Raw genomic sequence first — 21,327 nt, 5'->3', positions numbered from 1 at the left:
CCTGTGTAGGCCTCACAAAAGGCAGAACTGTGTGCACACATACACGCACAAAGCAAACACATCTGTAGGGCACCACAACACCCACATGCATACTGAACAGACATGTCCAATCATATCACCGGCCCTTACCCAAACACATTATGTCACCCATTGGTGCAGCCTATGCCCCTGGCACACATTATCACCCTGTGCATATGATGAAGCCTGTGCTGCATCCCTGTCATCCACACCATCGGTGCAGGGACATGCTCAAATGGTCTGATGCACAGGGTGAACAGAATAGTGAGATGTGTATATTACATTAGTTGTGTACGACTAGTGAGGGAAGTGCATATTATGTTAGTTGTGTAAGAATGGTGAGAGATGTGTATATTACATTGGTTGTGTACTGTTGACATGCACCAGACATACCATGTAGTACAGGTGTAGCATGCATTGTTATATATTCACAGTATGTGTCTCGGTAACAACAGTAACAGCATGTTGGTAATGATGCCCAGGTTCCCTTCTTATGGTCTACTTGCATGTGTCTACAGGTAGCAGTATTTGCAGTCTCCCATGTGTAACTGTGGAGTATTCACAGGCACGTATGGCAATCTCAGCATGCTATACGTAGCCTCAACCGGACAGCTGGAAAGTCTAACATACCACAGATGTCCACACATATACTGATCCAGCAGCCTGTGTGCAGTTTAATAGGCTACAGTGGCTAGAGACGTAACATCCTTACCAGGTCACATCACAGGTATGTTGACATGGTGCAGGGGTTGTACACAGCGGTCTGGACAATGATAACGTTAGAGGCCACTTGATAGCATGAGGCCTCACTGTGTAGCAGTAATACCCTGTCACAGTACAGGAACATGCCCACACTCACAGGGTCAACAACACTATTACGCACACCCCATAGTGTTAAGGTGAGGACACTTGCCTATGTGGTCATCACCCTCACAGTACTGTGCACCCACACAACGTGACACAGAGAAGGGACATGTACAGGTAGCCAGTAAGGCTGAGACCGATGGCATCAACAGGGTAGTTGACTGCATCACCATGAGGGGTTGGGATCCTGTGTGTTCCGTATGGTAGCATACACCCACACTCCATGCACCAGACAGCCATACATACATGCACACGCACACACACACACACACACACACACACACACACACACACACACACACACTGTGGAGACCAACTGTCATACACATACGGATAGCTGATGTGTGTGATACACACACCACACCTGCCTACGTCATGCTTTCCACACTGCAGTATGTACAGATGTCTACAACAGTGTACAGGGGTATGTCACAATTGGGATGTATTCCCCACCATATGTGGCATATATGGTCACACATGCAAACACACATGGCAGTACTGTGAATGATACACCTGCTATATGATGATACGTCTGACAGACATGCAGCAGTATTGGCAGCATTATGTGTACCAACGCTATGTCCGGCAATTGTGCTGCTATATGCACACGGGAGGATGTAAGTGTTACAGGTGTCGAGTGACGTACAGTTGGTAACACCTGACCACTGTGTAGGTATTATGTCTTCACCGTCAGGTAACAGTAACATAGCGTACTGTTTGCACATGTAATGGTATGATGGCGTGTGACACACCTGTGAGCCGTACCCGGCGAACATCAATCTACGCAGGTGGATCACCACTTTACGTACACACATCCATCCATACCTGATGTACATCCTACCGTACTGTCAGTATGTCACCATATACAGGTGTCAATAATGGGGCTGCATTGCAACTGCATGTTGTACTTCTGCACAGATGAGTTACTTACATCAGCTACTGCACATGCATGGCAGCTGCATGCACACTACAGTTTGTACATGTGTTTTGGTCCTACATGCCTGTCATGTAGCCATGTTTGTATGCATTGCAATCGGTGGACATGTGTGTTGACATACATAACACATGGACTGTTGTATGATATGATGTGTGTCATGGGTAACTAGAACAGAGGGAATGTTTCCTCGGTCAACATTGCTACCTCATGTACTGTTGGCATTCAACAACCATGGACCCACCTCCCATTTGCATGCATATGATTGCTGTAGCCACTTGTCTGCACGGAGGACAGCAAAAGCTATGCTATGTACATATGTGTTGTGTGTGTGGTCCATGCACATATCCACTGCAATTACATGTATGACATATCCGAACATGTGTGTTCGTTGGTGTACAGCGACAGTCATCTTTCACAGCTGTGTAAGACCCAGGGACCTTGTTAAGTGTAGAGCTGACCTGGTTATGTACAGTGGTATCATTGCAATGCATAACACATGATGGAACCTTGTCGGTACATGTGTAGTCTGCACAGTTGCTGTACACCTATGTACAGTCCACTGGTCATGCATCACACGGTGTTGTGTTGATGTATTGCTGGTCCAACGACATGGTGGTGTCTGAGGGCTACATTGTAGACTGGGGTGTGTACCTCTGTGATCTGCACCTGAGACATCTGTGATGGCTCCTGAGTGTGTACTGGTCAATACATGTGAGTGGCCGTCATGTACATGGGGATAGTAATACCATACTGTTCCCTTCCATGTTTAGTATCCGTGTGCATGCAAGATGGCCCTTTGCAACTGCTAAGTGTGTGAGCATGCCCAGTACACCATTGTGTAGTTGGACACACAGTACATTCCAAACTGCACCCTTACGTGTTTAGAATCCATGTGCATGCAAGATGGCCCTTTGCAACTGCTGTGTGAGCATGCCCAGTACATCGTTGTGTAGTTGGACACACAGTACATTCCAAACTGCGCCCTTATGTGTTTAGAATCCGTGTGCATGCAAGACGGCCCTTTGCAACTGCTAAGTGTGTGAGCATGCCCAGTACGCCGTTGTGTAGTTGGACACACAGTACATTCCAAACTGCGCCCTTACGTGTTTAGAATCCGTGTGCATGCAAGACAGCCCTTTGCAACTGCTGTGTGAGCATGCCCAGTACGCCATTGTGTAGATGGACATGCAGTACATTCCAAACGGACATGTGATACTAAGCATGTGGGCATGGCCAGTGACACCTTGTGCCTCTGTGTATGGGCATGGCCATTGACATCCTGTATAGTGATGGTGGACATCCAGGCAACAGATGTCCATTTTCAACATTACAATGGATGCCTACATTGAACACACTGGCTGACTGTCTTGCAGGGTGTACTGTCTGTGGCGCGCCCCGTATCTATGTAGTGTTGTTGTGGTACTTCATAGATATTTAGTTGCCCCGATCACACCACTGCTGTGTGTTTGTCTATGTCTACCTTGGGACAGTAATATGCTTTCAGACTGCTCACTCTCCATACATTCCCTATCGGCGTCCTTGCCTTTACGGATGATGTCACCCACCTAGAAGTATGCCTCTGGGAATGCTGTGTTCAGTAATCTCAGTAGCACGTTCTGTAAATGCATATTGCTGTAGTGTGATAAGGGTGTGTGTTTGACTCCCAGCCCTGTCAGGTGTGTGTTTCCTGCACCCTGGGGACACGGTAATGCTTTTAGATGCCTCACACCACATACATTCCCTATCGGCTTCTTTGCCTTTACGGATGATGTCACCCACCTAGAAGTATGCCTCTGGGAGGGCTGTGTTCAGTAAGCTCGGTAGCGCGTTCTATCAATGCGTATTGCTGTAGTGTGATAAGGTCGTTAGGTGTATGTTCGACTCCCAGCCCTGCCAAGTGTGTGTGTATGTCTGTGTTTCCTGCAGTCTGGGGACATGGTAATACTTTTAGATGCCTCACACCACTTCCATTCCTATCGGCGTCTTTGCCTTTACGGATGATGTCACCCACCTAGAAGTATGCCTCTGGGAGTGCTGTGTTCAGTAATCTCGGTAGCGCATTCTGTAAATGAGTATTGCTGTAGCGTGATAAGGTAGTTAGGTGTATATTTGACTCCCAGCCCTGCCAAGTGTGTGTGTGTGTGTTTCCTGCACCCTGGGGACACAGTAATACTTTTAGACGCCTCACACCACATACATTCCCTATCGGCTTCTTTGCCTTTACGGATGATGTCACCCACCTAGAAGTATGCCTCTGGGAGTGCTGTGTTCAGTAATCTCGGTAGCGTGTTCTGTAGATGCGTATTGTTATAGTGTGACAAAGTAGTTAGGTGTATGTTCAACTCCCAGCCCTGCCAAGTGTGTGTGTGTGTTGCCTGGGGACACGGTAATGCTTTTAGATGCCTCACACCACATATATTCCCTATCGGCATCTTTGCCTTTATGGATGATGTCACCCACCTAGAAGTATGCCTCTGGGAGTGCTGTGTTCAGTATTCTTGGTAGCATATTCTGCAAATGCGTATTGCTGTAGTGTGATAAGGTAGTTAGGTGTATGTTCAACTCCCAGCCATACTTGTGTGTGTTTCCTGCAGCCTGGGGACACGGTAATGCTCTTAGATGCCTCACATACATTCCCTATTGGCGTCTTTGCCTTTAAGGATGATGTCATCCACCTAGAAGTATGCCTCTGGGAGTGCTGTGTTCAGTAATCTTGGTAGCACATTCTGTAAATGCGTATTGCTGTAGTGTGATAAGGTAGTTAGGTGTATGTTCGACTCCCGGCCCTGCCAAGTGTGTGTTTCCTGGGGACATGGTAATGCTTTTAGATGCCTCACACCACATACCTTCCCTATCGGCATCTTTGCCTTTACGGATGATGTCACCCACCTAGAAGTATGCCTCTGGGAGTGCTGTGTTCAGCAATCTCGGTAGCGTGTTCTGTAAATGCGTATTGCTGTAGTGTGATAAGGTGGTTAGGTGTATGTTCGACTCCAAACCCTGCCAAGTGTGTTCCTGTGGGTGTGTGTATGTGTTTCCTGCACCCTGGGGACATGGTAATGCTTTTAGATGCCTCACACCACATACATTCCCTATTGGCGTCTTTGCCTTTATGGATGATGTCACCCACCTAGAAGTATGCCTCTGGGAGTGCTGTGTTCAGTAATCTCAGTAGCGCGTTCTGATAATGCGTATTGTTGTAGTGTGATAATGTAGTTAGGTCTGTGTTCTAATCCCAAGCCTGCCACGTGTGTGTGTGTGAGAGTTTCCCACTGTATGACAACAATACACTGCTTTTACACTATTCACTCTCTGTACTTTTACACTATTCACTCTCCGTAGAATCCGTACAGCGTCTTTGCCTTTGATGCTGATGCCAGCAAGCTGGACGTATGTCTCTGTGAATGCTGTGAGCTAGTAATCACGTTAGCGCGTTCTGTACATGCGTAATGCTGTAGTGTGATAAGGTAGTTAGGTCTGTGTTCTGATCACAACCCTGCCAAGTGTGTGTGTGTGTATTTTTATTTCTATATATGTAATGTTGATATGTATGTGGATATTAGCACTATTGAATGTGCTGCATTATCTGTACGTGAACACCTTTGATGTATGTAAATCTGCTATGGCTCTGTGATAGTGCACATACTGTGTGCTGTAGTGATCCTGGGTTATAGTTGTGTAGTGACCAATTATTCTGTTGCTGGGTATTACAAGGGACATTGACAACAATGATAGTACAGCACCTTTAAACGGTCATGTGCACATCTCAGCAACAGTCAGCAGTGGTTGTTACTTTGGAGGATGAGTATGGCTCATATGACTATGTATTACCTAACACTACTATGCAAATCAGGTTAACATTACTGACTCCCGTTTATCCACAGGTTGTGATACAGATCCCAAGAATGTATGTGTATACATTGACAGGTGCAGGACTGGAATATTGTTGAATGCATGTAGGGGTGTCCATGGCCAGTAATGGTGATCTGTACAGCCTGGCAGGTACGGTCTGTGACTGACCCACAACCTCCTGTATATGCATGACACATGCTGAAACTGTGTACATGCAGACACACACATGAAACAAACAGCTAGGGCTAACACATACACACACACATTGCATCAACATTGGGCCATGCAAACACTGTTGTCCCTCACACACACACATACTTACATGTTGCTTGGATGGCTCAGTGACAGGCTCTGGAAAAGAAACCCCATGCCCTGTGCATATGATGACACCTGTGCCACCACCTATAATGTGTAACATAGATGCAGGAACAGACTAACATGGCGCTGATGCTCAGGGTGGCTTTATAGCACTGTATTAATGTTAAAATGTTGTTAACACAAAGTGTGATATCCTTCTAGGTGTATGTAAGCAGGCATGATGCATTGCAGCTATGACCATCAATGTAGTATAGTTTACAGCACTGTTGATTCTGATGATTTATTATCCATCCATGTGCCATTTGACTGACGTGTGTAGTATTGGCAGCATGTGTTTCAGAGTGTACAGTACATGTGTGATATGTGTAGTACAGATTTATACATGCTTACAAATGCGGAAACTGGCTTACACGACATCACACGGGCTTCAACATGCTTACACTAGCTTACTCATTCTTCAACGTGCGCACACAGGCTGACACATGCTTACTCGGGCTTACAGGCATGCACAGGTGTGAACACACTGTCAGCAGGTTTGCATGAAACTTCAGTGATATCCATGGCGTACACCGTCAGTTTCCTGACTCTACCTAGGATAAATTATAACACGCCTCTTCTACTGATGAGTAACTGACAGCAAACATGTGACACATTGCTCCGATAGGATTACAGTGTTTTATACATACACACCCATGATGTCACCTATCTTCTACTCTGATAGTCCCCTTAACCTACTCTTCCACTGTAGTGGCTTGGCCCATATGGCATGACAAATTGTGATTCACTATCCTCAGCCTCAATTGCATCGGATTGCCTACTAATGCTTGGTTACATCTCTGACAGAGTGCTTCCACACATAGCAACCAGTACTCAGTAGCCATCTTGTCTTCAGCTTGCCATTCACCTGCATGGTGAACTAACTGTTAATGATAATTACAATGTCTATGTATATTTTAAATATTTCTCTTGTTTTAAAAGCACAGCGTGTTTTCGCGCCGCTGCGCTACGCTTACACACCGGAGCTTGGGGGAGGACAAATAGAGTTTTATTAATTTACAATGGAAAAAATATGCCACTGGTCTTATATTTGGTCATTGGCATGCTTCTTCAACTGAATTCATCCTTTATTTGCAGCTGACATTGCTCCGTTTAGCTACTTGCAGAACGTAACTCGGTTAACATCCGAGTACATTTCTGCACATAACTCTACTCTTGCATGGACAGCTTACTGTTACATGTATCACAGATTTACATCATTTGCATAGCTTTCACCTACAAATGGGGTAATTTGCATATCCTAACATTGTCCGTGCAACGTTCGGTTTAGGGGCTGTCTTACATGCCCCTACAGGATATTGCTGAATAGCTCAGCAGACATCTTGCCTAAGCTTTGCTGTGTGCTAATATGTCTATTTGTGGAGTATGCATGGCTGTAGGTATGGTTTGACCTGCTACGTCTGACATTTCTACAAAGCAGCTCCCACCTTCATCATTTGTAATGGTGAAAGCCCTATAGGTACTATATATACAGCTGTGACATTTGACATGTCAACACATACCTGCGGTCAATACTGAACTGACTACTTCAGCACTTTTCATACCTCCTGAGTTTTCTTGTAGTAGTATAGTCGATAATACTGTTTCCTATCACATGTATCTGTTTCTGATACAAGATATATCATTGTATTACACCACTACACACAAGAAGAAATCACAAGCCAGATGCCATTACATTCCTTTTGCAGGACACACCCACCAAGAGTATTGTATTCCTCACAAAAGCCAACAGGTGCTAATCAAAACATATTATGCTATCATCTACCTTATGTGTTTGCTGGTATTTGCGATGTCCGTCAGTGGCAGAACTCACATGCGAGTGTGGGAGACTGGACACTGTATCGGGGACACTGCATAACACCCTGAGGGACACTATTAACCTTCCACATTGACTATCACAGGGCATAAGTATTCATTCACATTTATTGAGGTACATGCTTTTGACTTATACATGTTTTTTCATTTGTCATCCCGTCTTTCTTCACACCTGTCCACCTGATATCACTAGTTCTGTACATTTATTTAGGACAGGGTTACCTTCATATCTCTCAACTGTACACATGTTGGGTAAATGTCCCGAACTTAGACTTATAATGTTGTTCCTTCTTTGTTATTATTGGGCCTTTCTGGTAGATTAGTGGCAGGTCATTAAGGACTGTGAGGTTAGATAATAATGACAGACATTAGTAGTTTATAACTAATAACCCCCAAAACATTCATACTAATGAATTATCCATTATTCTATCAACGTTCTAACTTTGTCAGAGGAATATTTAACATAGTCCCTATTTGTACTTATTTAAATATGCCTTTGTCCAGATGTCTTATTCTGAAAGGTTGAGAGGTATGGTTACCATCTTATTCGTACGCATGTACATCCATGATAATCACTTACATGACACTGATATTAGTCTCTTCGTCTTCCCCAATGGTTTACACAATATCGAGTAGATGGGTTCTTCATTTTTGGAAGGTATAGGTGTGTGCTCTACCCACATAGGAATATTAATCACTCCCATGGGGCAGACCTAATAAATCTGTGCCAACCAACACCTGTGAACCTAGGCCCATTCTTGCATACCCATGATTCCCATATCTGACACCCCTCCACAGTAGTCATAAGACATATTTAATGTGAGCGATAATAAAGTATGAAGATACTTCTAAGCACTATCCACTCTCTGCGTATCGGGACATATGTCATACATTCTGTCAGCCCATGTGTTATTACCCTTGCACAAGCTACTGTTGCATGTATAGCTATATTGTAGCTGCGGATGTGACTTCCTTTGCATTGATAATTACTGGCCGTTACTTGTAGACAACACTTTTTGGAGTCCTGCAAAGGACACCTATATCCATGTTTAAATAGTAGAACCTGCAGATTTGGCACACTGGTACTTTCCAGGCAATGGTTTGGAAAGCAGCAGTGTATTTACCTTTCTTGCATGTCTGTATGTCTATCCATAATAGCTATGATGTAGCCTATTTATGTGCATGTGTTATATCTACAAGGACAAATGTTTCTGTGTTTGTTATGTATATATCGGTTAATGTAATTGTGTGTGTGTGTGTGTGTGTGTGTGTCTATATATATATATATATATATATATATATATATGTCTGTACATTCTTTCTTTCATATGTTTATTTAGTTTAAGTCTGTGGATACATATCTATACACAAATATATATATCCATATATAGATATATAAATAAACGTGTAGAAAACAGTATTCATTTGCTATGCTGTGAGCGGATTACACATGCACAGGTGCACTTGCATATCCTTATTGTGGGTTACATACGTTTACTAAGTCTTTGTGCTTACCTGGGCTTTCTTAATTGTGACGGTACCAGTACAATATCTGTAATTCGGCTAACGGACATATGCGAAACACACGTTCACCTTTACATATTTAAATGCCTTTACAGCACACACGCATTCATTAACTCATATGTGCTGAAGTTATAGTTGACCCGGGACTGCATTCACATTGGCCGGATGCTGTAACCACTATACTATTGGTGTTCTGACTCATTTATATGCATACCCATAGTACATAGCTACATTAACATACACCTCACCACTTCACTTACAACACAGGCATCCATTCTCCTGCCGGGAAAAACGTGATACTACATATTACACATTCCCTATTCCCTAATGCTCTGGACCCAAGCTGCATATTTAATCACTCCAAGAATATGCAGAACTCCAAGGCTTATACTCCTGGCACATACAAGTCTTTGATTGTCAGGGTGTTCCTGTGGTGATCTGGGTTTAGGCTTGTCTGCCTGGTGAATGGAACTGCCTTGACTGAGTTAAAATATCAGATGAAACACATGGACAGCATTTGTCCATTTTATAGAGGTTTACCTGTGTTTACAGACACAGGTCTTTCGTCACCTGTCAGCAGCTTTTTATGCTGGCAATACATAACATGGGTGGGGGTGGTTACAATACATAATCTACGGTGAGGGGTGTTCCCATTCACATTTGACTATTTCCTGTATGCATTCATACAAGGATTATTATTTTGGACATGAATTAACTACAGGTATGCAGTGGTACAGTAAACAAATGTGAAGGTTTGTTACTGTAAATATGTACGGACCTCTGTAATACACTGTTGTTTTCTGGAAAATCAGTAGCTAGTCATTAAAGACGAAGTCAGAACATAATGACAGACACTTGTGTTTCAGACTTCATACTCTTCAGGACATTAATGCCAATGTACAAACTGTTATTCTATCAACTTTCTCAGTTTCTTTACAAATTGTCCATACTTTTGGGTCTTTGTCCCACTTTTATTCATGGCTTTGTCCAGATATCTTGCTCTCAGAGGTTGACAGGTATACATTTATTCATGGCTTTGTCCAGATATCTTGCTCTCAGAGGCTGACAGGTATACTTTTATTCACGGCTCTGTCCAGATATCTTGCTCTCAGAGGTTGACAGGTATGGTCGGTCACACCTACACACACATTAAGTGTCCCTCACACAGTAGATCAGGGTTATCCTGTTTACGTCAGTGCCTTCCTCACCCTTATACCATTTGCCACTATGAGAATGTGTGCAATATATTTCTGCTTATTCGTGTCGGAACACATGCGTCATGGGCAAGTGTTTGATCCTGGGTAGTAGGTTATGCATGACCACTTAGGGCTGGACAGTGTCATACACCTCTAATGCACATTCCAACTTCTATCCAGATATCTACAGGACTGGACTTCATGTCTTCCATTCTAATGTTTACACAGGTTACATATCCCATGAGGGATATCAAAAAATTGTACCGATCCACAACAAGAGGTATACCGAACATCGTTTTGGAGTTAGGAAAATGTGCTGAGGTCGTGTGCAATCCTGCAACTGCCTAGGGTGACACTACCTACTACATATGTGTAGTGGTCACTATGTGTAGCTGTGGCTGCACCACACCAGTAGGCCAAGTATGGTTGGATTTGGTGGACGTTCAGGTACCGGAGCAGGTTGTGTGATGTGGAGGGGATGCTGGGTAGTCCATTATGCATCCAGGTGTGTTGCATTTGTTATGGCCAGTTCCATCCAGGTGTGTTGCATTTGTTATGGCCAGTTCCATCAGGACCAATCTGTGGATATGTGCTGGTGACATATCTATACATTTGTATCGCACATTTCAATATTCATCTGTTTGTGGGATTGTGTTCTACAGTATGGCCTGTCTGGTTGTATTGCAGCTGTTTATACATGTGTTTGTGTTTCTTTCAGCTTCACCTGCTGCTCCCTCATACACCTCCGGTTCACCTATTCTGCATACGACACAGTATCACCTTGGAGGATTGTACTATTACCCATCCACCCCACACACACAGATTCTTTACACCCCATACATCTGTGCTTTGGTTGTTGGCCCATGACACAGCCAGAGTAACACATTGAATACCCTACATGTGTCTGGTACCTGTATGGTTGTGTGGACTACCCTGCCATGTTTGCTTTCCACATGCTATACCTCATGCACATAGGTACACGCCCATAATTCTCTTTCATTACATGTTTGGTATACCCGGGTACTACCCGTTCGACTGTGACACATCCTGACAAGTTCGGCTTGTACCGCTGACTTCCAGATTTTGGCAGCCTGTTGTACTTATTGGTAGGATGCCACCTTTTCCTATGTCGAGGATGGGATATATTCCATACACATATCCAACTGTAGTGGACAACACCTCCCCACTGTCGACGGTAGGGTTGCCACCTTTTCAATTGGCCAAAGTGGGACATTTTTGGTACACACATCACATTTTACAGGCCGACACATAACCACAGTCAGTACACAGGATAGAACTTAGACTTCTTGCCTATATCAAAGCTTATTCTTGTAGCAGTTCAGTTGCTTATTCTGTTTCTTATAACATTTATGTAATTTAGATACAGAAAACCTGTTTAATGCAACTATTACATAACGTATAGGGAATAATTTTGTCCTATAATCTCAGGACATTTGCCATTGTTACAGGTTTTTGTCGGGACACAACTGCCCAAGGAGGGACTGTCGCTCGCAAAGTGTGACAGGTGGTAATCCTAGTTGATGGCACGGATAATACTGTTCCTTTCAGCCTACATGTGTTCTTATTGTTGTAGCTGTTTGCATGTTCCTTCTGTTTCGTTTACATGCTTCTTCTATTTCCTATCACATTTGGTATGTGAAATACGGACATACCTTTTGTATGTGACTATTACATGCCTTGTGGGATATAATTCGGACATACGGTCGCTAGATATCTACATTTCTCGTGTATTTTGTTATGGACACATCTGCCCAGCTGTGTACCCTCCCTCACATTATGGGTCAGCTGGTGACCCTCACCATTGGGCTGGACGTACCTACTGGTGGATCGCTAACATATGATACGTTTCACTTCCACTTGGTATGGCTATCTACACTGCATTGGACTATGGCCACACAGTCTTCCATGTCATTTGTTCATGGGATAGGGACCCATTATTCCCTACCATGCATTTCTGTTTGCTTCATCACTTTGTGTTCGCAGGTACTTTCTTGCATGCTTTGCATACATTTCAGTATCCAGGGACACTGACGTGGTTACTATCTTGCAACTTGTTATATGCAAGCATTTCAGGTTGCACATCGACAGCTGCCGTTTCCACACCTCCGTGCAGCACTATGCACTCGCACCCCTTTTCTGTGCACGTGGCTGTGTCGGCTGCGCGCCTTCATTACTATGCATTTGGCGCTACTGCGCCATCCTCACGCCACACAGTTGGCGTAAGCCTAACGCTGGCCTTGCGCCGAGCTTCATGAATCCCAGGGAATGTTTTTATCTGAACCTCTTTTCTTACATTATTAATACTTTCATGACATTGTAAATGCGAACTAGATGTGCCATATCTCTGTCCCATCTGTCACATTCTTTTTATTTGTTTTCATTTCTTTACTTCTAATGTAGTTCCTTCTGTTCAATACTTTAGGTGTACATGCTAACCTATAAAAATATGTAGGAATATAGATCAGAAATGAGGTTTAGTCTTATCTCTAGTATTGCAACATTGTGAGTTCATAGTCATTGATATTTCTTTTCTAGAGGTTTGATCATACCTAGAAAGATGAACTCTCTTTTTTGACCTTTTTGACTTATCCATATCTAAATGTCTACATTTTATTTAACTTATTTTCTAATTCTCTTAGTTTGTTCTTACAGCAGGTTGAAATGTTCCCATATAGTAATGGCCTGAGTGAGTCCCATAATATAGCATCACACACATAGCAAGTGTAATTAAATGAGATAAAAAGATCAATAGTTTCATAGAACCAGTTCCTAAATGTTTCAAGATTTGTCATGCATAAATTAATTCTATTAATTGTTAAAAGATTATTATTGTTTCTTGTCAGCTGAAAAAGAATGGCACTGTGGTCAGACAAAGGTCATGAGAGTAGTTTAATTAGATAATTTTTTTAGTTAAATCACAGATATATAAAATCTATTAATATATTCCTAGGTTCCAAAATTCATAAGATTAATGGCTGAAAGAATAAAGAGCTGGATTTTGCATATTCATTAATAACCTTTAAATTAAACATACAAACCTAAGTCCTTAATAATTTAGCAGAATTTGAATACCTTGTCTGTTGCTTGTAGTTGCATCCTATTGGTTCATGGCATAATTATAATATCTTAATACTAAACTGCCTTTGTAATAGTTGAATAATATATCCAAATATTTCCTTACCAATTTATCTCCAATTCCCTGTCACCAATATGTTTCCTACATCAATCAATCTGATTTATATTTGTTTCTGCATTGCAAACATTCAGTTGCTATTATTATATATAAGGGTTTGTTTATGCATACAAATACTGTTTTCCATAAGGAATTAGCATCTCATCTTTATTTCTTATAGAAAATGTCTGTATGTCCACTTCACTTAAAGGTATTTCTTGAATAATAAGTATATTGCTTTACAACATTTATGATACTTATAGAAAAATATATGATTTCATTATATTGAAAATACCAAGTATCCCTTATTTATAATCACTGTTTAATCCATTTTGACAAACTATTTTCTAGTTGATTGCTTAATCAGTGATAAATTCAGCAGAATAGTTTCAGTAACTTCATAACAAATAACTATTTAATGAGTTATAAATAAATGAAGAAAATTTAATCAACATTACTTTTTTCAAAAAATATATTGGATACTTCATTTCTAGTCTAACTTGGTAGAACTAAATAAACTGCATTTAGTTCTACCAGTAAACTATAATGCTGCTATATGTGTACTACTCACCAATGGTAATTTAGACCTAGAGAGAGAAGAATAATTTAGACAGCTATAAAGTTTGTAAAGTTAGTCTCATATACTGGTTTATGCAAATATAAGACCTGATTTTTAATAAAAATGGGGCGGGGTAATAGAAAGATATAGTAAAGGAAAGGGAACAAAGTAGAAATGGAATGTAGTAATAAAGGATGTGATCTGATAACAGATATTAAATGTTCTAACTTTTTCCTGAAATTATTTATCAGGCATATTCATCATCTCATTAATCTTCTACTTTGCATATAGTATCATATACTGTATTTGGGGATAAACTCTTCAACAATGCTGTGATATAAATGTTTCAGTATGAAGTATAATAATTACAAAAAGGGGGTTAGTACATGTATTTTTAAACAACTACTTTTTGTTGTGTGCTTGCTTGTTTCAATTAAAAATTAATACCTTCTGCATGGCATCTTGATACTTTTAAAATATTTCCAATCTCCTGTTGATTAATTATTTTGTGATATGTGAGGTCTGTTGAGTAAGTATCATTGTTAAGAATATATACTTTAAATTTCTTGCCATCTGAAGCAAATCTTATCTATGCCATCATGTTTAAAGAATTTACAGTACTTAAGAAAGTGTCAGAAAATAAAGTTAAAACTTCATATATTGATGACACAATGAAAAGAAACATTCACCAGAGTGAAGAAGAAAATAAAGGAAAGGGAATGATGGGGAAAGAATAGGAGTTACAGATGGCGTGCAAATTACTCCCATTTTACTATAATAGGTGCATTGCATTTGTTGTTACACTGTTAGCATATGTTTTTTTCAGTCTTCTTTCTGTAGTCTTCATTTCTTTGTTAATATATCATTAATAAAATGTATTGTATGTACATAATTTATAAGGTCAATCAAATTAGTATAAGGTAGGAAGAAGTCCTAAGTAAAGCAAAATATATAGTGTAGTCAATATTTATATAAAATACACAGCTGTTGTACTGTAATACCGGTAATACATTAATATAGGTTCATAGGTTAGTACTAAGTTAACTGCCCTTGCAAGCCATTTTAAGCCTAGCCAATTATCCCTTGTGCGACTCAAACCCTGTACATTGTGTTTGTAAGGCAAACACCTTAACCATTAGGCCACCTCTCAACCCGTTATGAAATATATAGTGTATACAAATTCAAAATAAACCATTCCTTATAGAAACACCAGAAAATGTACTTGTCATACATGTACACAACAATTAAGTTATGTGTATTTTTAACCCATTATTTTTTAACAGAATATATTATAAAGCTGTACTGTATGTGTCAATAAATACCATGTCAGAATTAATCATTATGAAACCTCCAAATGTGAATTATAAGATATTCATTGTATCAGATATGCATCAATGTGAATTATAGGGCACTATGACTTGAATTTATATAAAAATGTTACATTAAATATCATTCAAGTGTGTACAAATCAATCTATACTAACTCAGAAATCTGTTTTCCTTACTTTTATATCTGTTGTGTATTTTGGTCAACATCAACTATATATATATATATATATATAAATAGTTTGTCTATTTGTATCATATAGTCTGTAGATTTCAGTCTTTATCGTCCAACCAGATGAGCGAAAGCAAATCTTTAGTAGCAGACATTCAGGTTTCTTGCAGATTTATACAGAACGATATAAGACCTGAATGTGATATGAAGAGTTATGTGTGAATACTTCAGGTCTCATTTTCATTTTCTATTTTACCTGTTTTGTTTTTTTTCCTTCTTAATTATTGTTCTCATTTCTTTTAGTTTAAGCTTTTATGAAATGTAAATGTCTCTGGATTTCATAATAAACACAGACACTGACTCTCATTCTCTGTATCGAAATATATCTGCGTGTGTGTGTGTGTGTGTGTGTGTGTGTGTGTGTGTGTGTGTGTGTGTGTGTGTGTGTAGATTCTATTTAAAGGGACAGAGATAAGTGCAGAATAAGCACATGCTGTCTATACTTACTGTTTTTTTCTATACAGTTATTAGACTGAATGCTGATTGAATGCCAATACTTAATAAAAAAAAAAAACATTAAAACATTGAACGTAAATACTCAAAACATGTATCAAAATGCCTTTTCATTATGCATATGACCATGTAATGAACTTAAGTAAATTATTAGAAGAGAATCTGTGAGTACAACTTAGGAAGTATTGCCTTCTATACCTTTCCAAATGTTAAATATTAATTTGATAAAAAGACTGGGAAACTCATACCATCTTATGAAGCTAACAAAAAAGAGGAGAGACATCTGTCAAAACCTACATATGTGCAATATTTTTATTATGTCCACAAATTAATATACATAGTCTGTCCAAAAATAATAATAAAATAAAAAGGACATGCACAGATATTTCATGCATCATCCTGTTTTAATACATTGCCATGCCTTAAAAGTTGCTTTTATGGTTTAAGGATAGTGGGATACTATATAACTTGTTATAAAATATTAACAACCCTAATATTTATGGGGGAAATAACTAACAACATATTCTAATATGAAGAAGTCAAGAGATCTTTATCAATAAAGCAGGTATTATAAAACCTGGCTCTATCCTGCTAAGATATCTAGCATAAAAACAATAATATATTTAATCTTTAGCACAGCTTCTTACAATAGAAAAATAGAATGATCTACCCACATAGATGTTCACCTTAAAAGTTACCATATCTGTTTTATTGTCATTCAACATAACAACTGTCATTTGCAATAAACTATTGTAAGTCTAAGATTATTTGGCCACCAACAAACCACACTGTTTTAATTAAAAAAAATAGAAATAGGTATAAGGGCTTTTGCCTAAAGAACCTACATAAACAAGACTTCATCAGATGCAAGTCCATTACAAAATTACACCGTATAAATAGTTCTAAAAGCATCACATGGTAACAATCACTTAAGCAATTAACTCATTACATCTGAGTGACACCTCCAGGTCCATCTGAAGTTAACTCCTACTGACACCTCTAGGCATTGGATATTGCTTAATATTTGACTTCTGTCTAGTGCAGCAAAATATATATTAACTGTTGTTTTTATGCTAGTAATTTATATAGATATAATTTTCACATTTTTTAAAATATATCAACAACCAAGTAACATAGACAGAACTCCTTAGCCTCATATGAAAGTTCTCAGCTAGATGAATAAAATGTTGCCTGCAGTATGTGTATAACTTGAGTGGTTGCTGAAATAGTGTAAGTTGTTTACAAAATATTACAAATGTAATAGTTACTGTGCTTTCTGTGACTTATAAAATTCAGTTTAAGACCTAGAACCTAAAGAACACTACCATTAAAAAATAGTTTGTGCTGTAGAGTTTGCCATTTATACTTATTACAAAATCCCTATGGTTCCAAAAATATGAACATTTGAAATATGAGGACATAATGTGATTCTGTCAAAAAGTCTGAGGCTCTGCCCATTGGAATTTACACTGCAAACTTCCTGAATTCCATTGGAGTGAATGAGTTAAGCAGCAAACAAGATCTTAAACTGACAATATCTTAAAAGCAATAAATAAATAAAAATATATAAAACATTAACATGAAAAACACTGCAATAAAAGTCAATAACTCATCAAATCAATGACATAAACCCCTATCTAATTTGTGCCTTAAGATTTAAAAGGCATCTAGTATATGGTAATTTGTTCAGCCAAGGCCATCCAACTGCATTAAAAAACAGTATCCAGTAATGTTCCCATCTTTCTAGATGTAGTGATCAAGTTTCCCCCTCACATTATGTGCAACTTTCTCAATGACAATAAACTTAAAGTTATGTCCTAGATAGTCTTTAGTTTGTTTATACAAAGCACTGGTCAACCTTCTCTTATTAATTTCATAGTTATATTTCAACATTCTAACTCTTACTCTCCTCATTCACAAGAATGGGGATGGAAATTTTGTTCACCTTTAGCTTATAGACAGATACTTAATAGCCTTAACAGGAATTAGCCACTGACATAATATGAACCTAGTATTTACAAATAAGAAAATGCCAATAAACTCGGAAAGCAGATATTCCCACCATATCAAGATGAATATCAAAAGTGGAATTTTCATTGCAGTACCTCATCTGATAGCATCTGCAATCATCTGCAGAACATAGTCATGGTGTCAACTGCATGCATTTCTCTTCTTAAAATTAAACAGAGAAAAAAGAGAAAAATATAGTTCTAGCATGCCTACTCTATGAATAAATGAATATGGAACATCTTAATTCAAAAATTTTGAAATATTCAAACACAATCCCCAAAGGTTTAAGCAGTCAGTCCAATGAAATTAATCAGATGGATCTGGTGAGACACCAAGATACAAAAAAAAATGATACATTAAATTGGAATGCACTAGTACAAACAACAGAGCTATTACAGTATGAAATTTAGATTGAAATTGTCTTGACTTCCTCTGCAAATCATGCTGAGAGAACTCTTTTAAAAAACAACCCTAAAATTATAACCATAAAACCAAAATAGCCATGAGCATCTATTTCAGTAAAGTCCCTGTTATCTGGAACTCAAGCAACTGGCATTTTTGATTGGCTTACATACCAACATATGAGCCAATAAAAAATTGCAAAGCGGAGCCACTTCTACTCAATGCGGAACAGCCCGATGCTCTACTTTGAATAGAACAGGTGATTTTTGATTGTGTCATACGCCAGTATACTAGACAATCAAAATTTACAAAGCATCTCTCAAGCAACTGGAAACTACATTTAACTGGTATCTACCAATAAATCAACCACAAATGGCAAAGCTGGAAGACCACGAACACGAAGATCAGCAGTGAACCAAACCAAAATAGCGTACAAATTCCTTTAATACCCGCTTTCATCTCACGACTTCATCAGAATATATTCACTCTCACACAACTCATTCCTTAAATACACAACTAATTAAACAATTAACATACTTGTTAAAAAATTACTTGTTAAAAACAAATTTGTTAAAAAGACAGTACTTAAATACCAAATAAATGGGACAATTCTCCTTGCTTATTAATCCCTAATTTTCTATATTTTAGAAAACATTTAACATTAATGGCCTCATTTAAACCCGGAAACTTATCAGAATTTAATCTCACTTGCCATAATGTTTCTCTTTGTTCCAAATAATTTTTAAAATCACCAGCTCTATTATCTGGTTCACATAATTCCAAAACAGAAAATACAAATTTCTTGAAATAAGGACACACCACAGAATGTTTATATAAAGCATTCTTGTCATCCTTATACTTTATACTATATAAATGTTCTTTGATACGAGTGCTTAAACTTCGTGTGGTCATTCCCACATAAAACGCTGGACATGCTGTACACATGCCAACGTACACCACCCCACAAGAATTACAGTTTGCAAAACCTGGTACTTCAAGAATTCTTTCACTGTTTACTATAGAAATACTGGAACCTACAGAAATATATCGGCATATTCTGCAATCCTGACAACAAAACATGCCTTTCCGACCAACATTAAATTTCTTAGATTCACATTTATTATATTCTAAAATTCTCTTAAAATTATTAGTATTCCTAAATACAAAACAAGGCTTATCACCCAATACCCGTGTGATGTCATAATTACCTTGAATAATTCTCCAATTTTTTGTGAGTACCGATGCTATCCTGTCCATATCCCCACTCATGTCAAATGAACATATCACCTCACCATTTGATCCATCTGTTTTAGAATGCTTAATCATATTATTATTGCTAGGATCATTTAAAATGGCTGGAAAATGAGACTGATGTTTATTAAAAAATTCATTACCACTAGTTATTAATACGTTTTCATCATAACCTCTATCTAAAAACAGAGAGGCTATAAAATGAAATTCCATAATTAAATCCTCAATCCTACTGGTCATACGGCTTGCTCTTATATATTGGCCTTTTGGTATATTTTTAATTATATATCTAGGATGATTACTATTATGATGTAAATATCCATTAGTAAAAGTGTGTTTCCTATGAATTTTACTGTGAAACCTGTTTTCATTGAGGTCCCACCATAAACAAATGTCCAAAAAATTTACCATCAGCCCAACATCACCTTTTGTAAATTTCAAAAAATCTGAAGACCCATTGATTTTAGATATAAATGCCTGAACAGTGGTGTTATCTCCTTCCATTATAAAAATTAAATCGTCGATGAATCTACAAAAGAAATCAATATGAAATTGTTCTCTCAACACTGTTAATATTTCTAACTCCCACCATGCCATTACTATATTTGCAAATACAGGGGCAGCTGAGGACCCACCCCATAACAATTCCCCTTTTCTGTCTATAATACTGATTATTAAACATAAAGAAGTTGTTTTCCAACACAACTTCTAAAAATCCACAAATAGTTGAAATAATGTCATTAGAAAATAATTTTCTCCTGGATAAATAACTATGTACTGCTTCAATTCCATCAACATGCGGAATACATGTATACAACGATATTACATCCAAAGTGAAAATAATATGTTTCTCGGGGTCAAAATTCTTCTTTTTTGCATAAATTTTTAATTTCTCTAAAAAATGCCAGGAATCTCTTACAAAAGAAGTATTGTCATTTAACAAGGGTCCCAATAAAGCATCTAAAACCAAAGAAATACCTTCGGTAATAGAATGAGGGGACGAGACCACAGGCCTAAAAGGGGGATTATTAGAATCTTTATGTATTTTTGGAATTCCAAAAATCACCCCAATTTTAGGTTGCTGTACTGAACAAAAATTATATAATTCAATATTAATATAACCAGACATGAGAGCGTCATATAAATAGGAATTAATAAATCTAAATCGTTTATGAATGTCAAATAAACTAATTTGCTGATATTCATCCTGGTTATTTAAAACTTCTAACATATTTGTCTGATATACCTTTTGTTCCATAATAACTACATTGGAGCCCTTATCACTCTTCATAAATCTAAAGGTACTTCTTAAAGTGTTAAG

Source organism: Protopterus annectens, chromosome 8.part1 (genome assembly GCF_019279795.1).
Source record: "Protopterus annectens isolate FY-2018-M chromosome 8.part1, PAN1.0, whole genome shotgun sequence".
NCBI classification, from domain to species: domain Eukaryota; kingdom Metazoa; phylum Chordata; order Ceratodontiformes; family Protopteridae; genus Protopterus; species Protopterus annectens.
Note: the sequence above shows the minus strand (reverse complement) of the source record.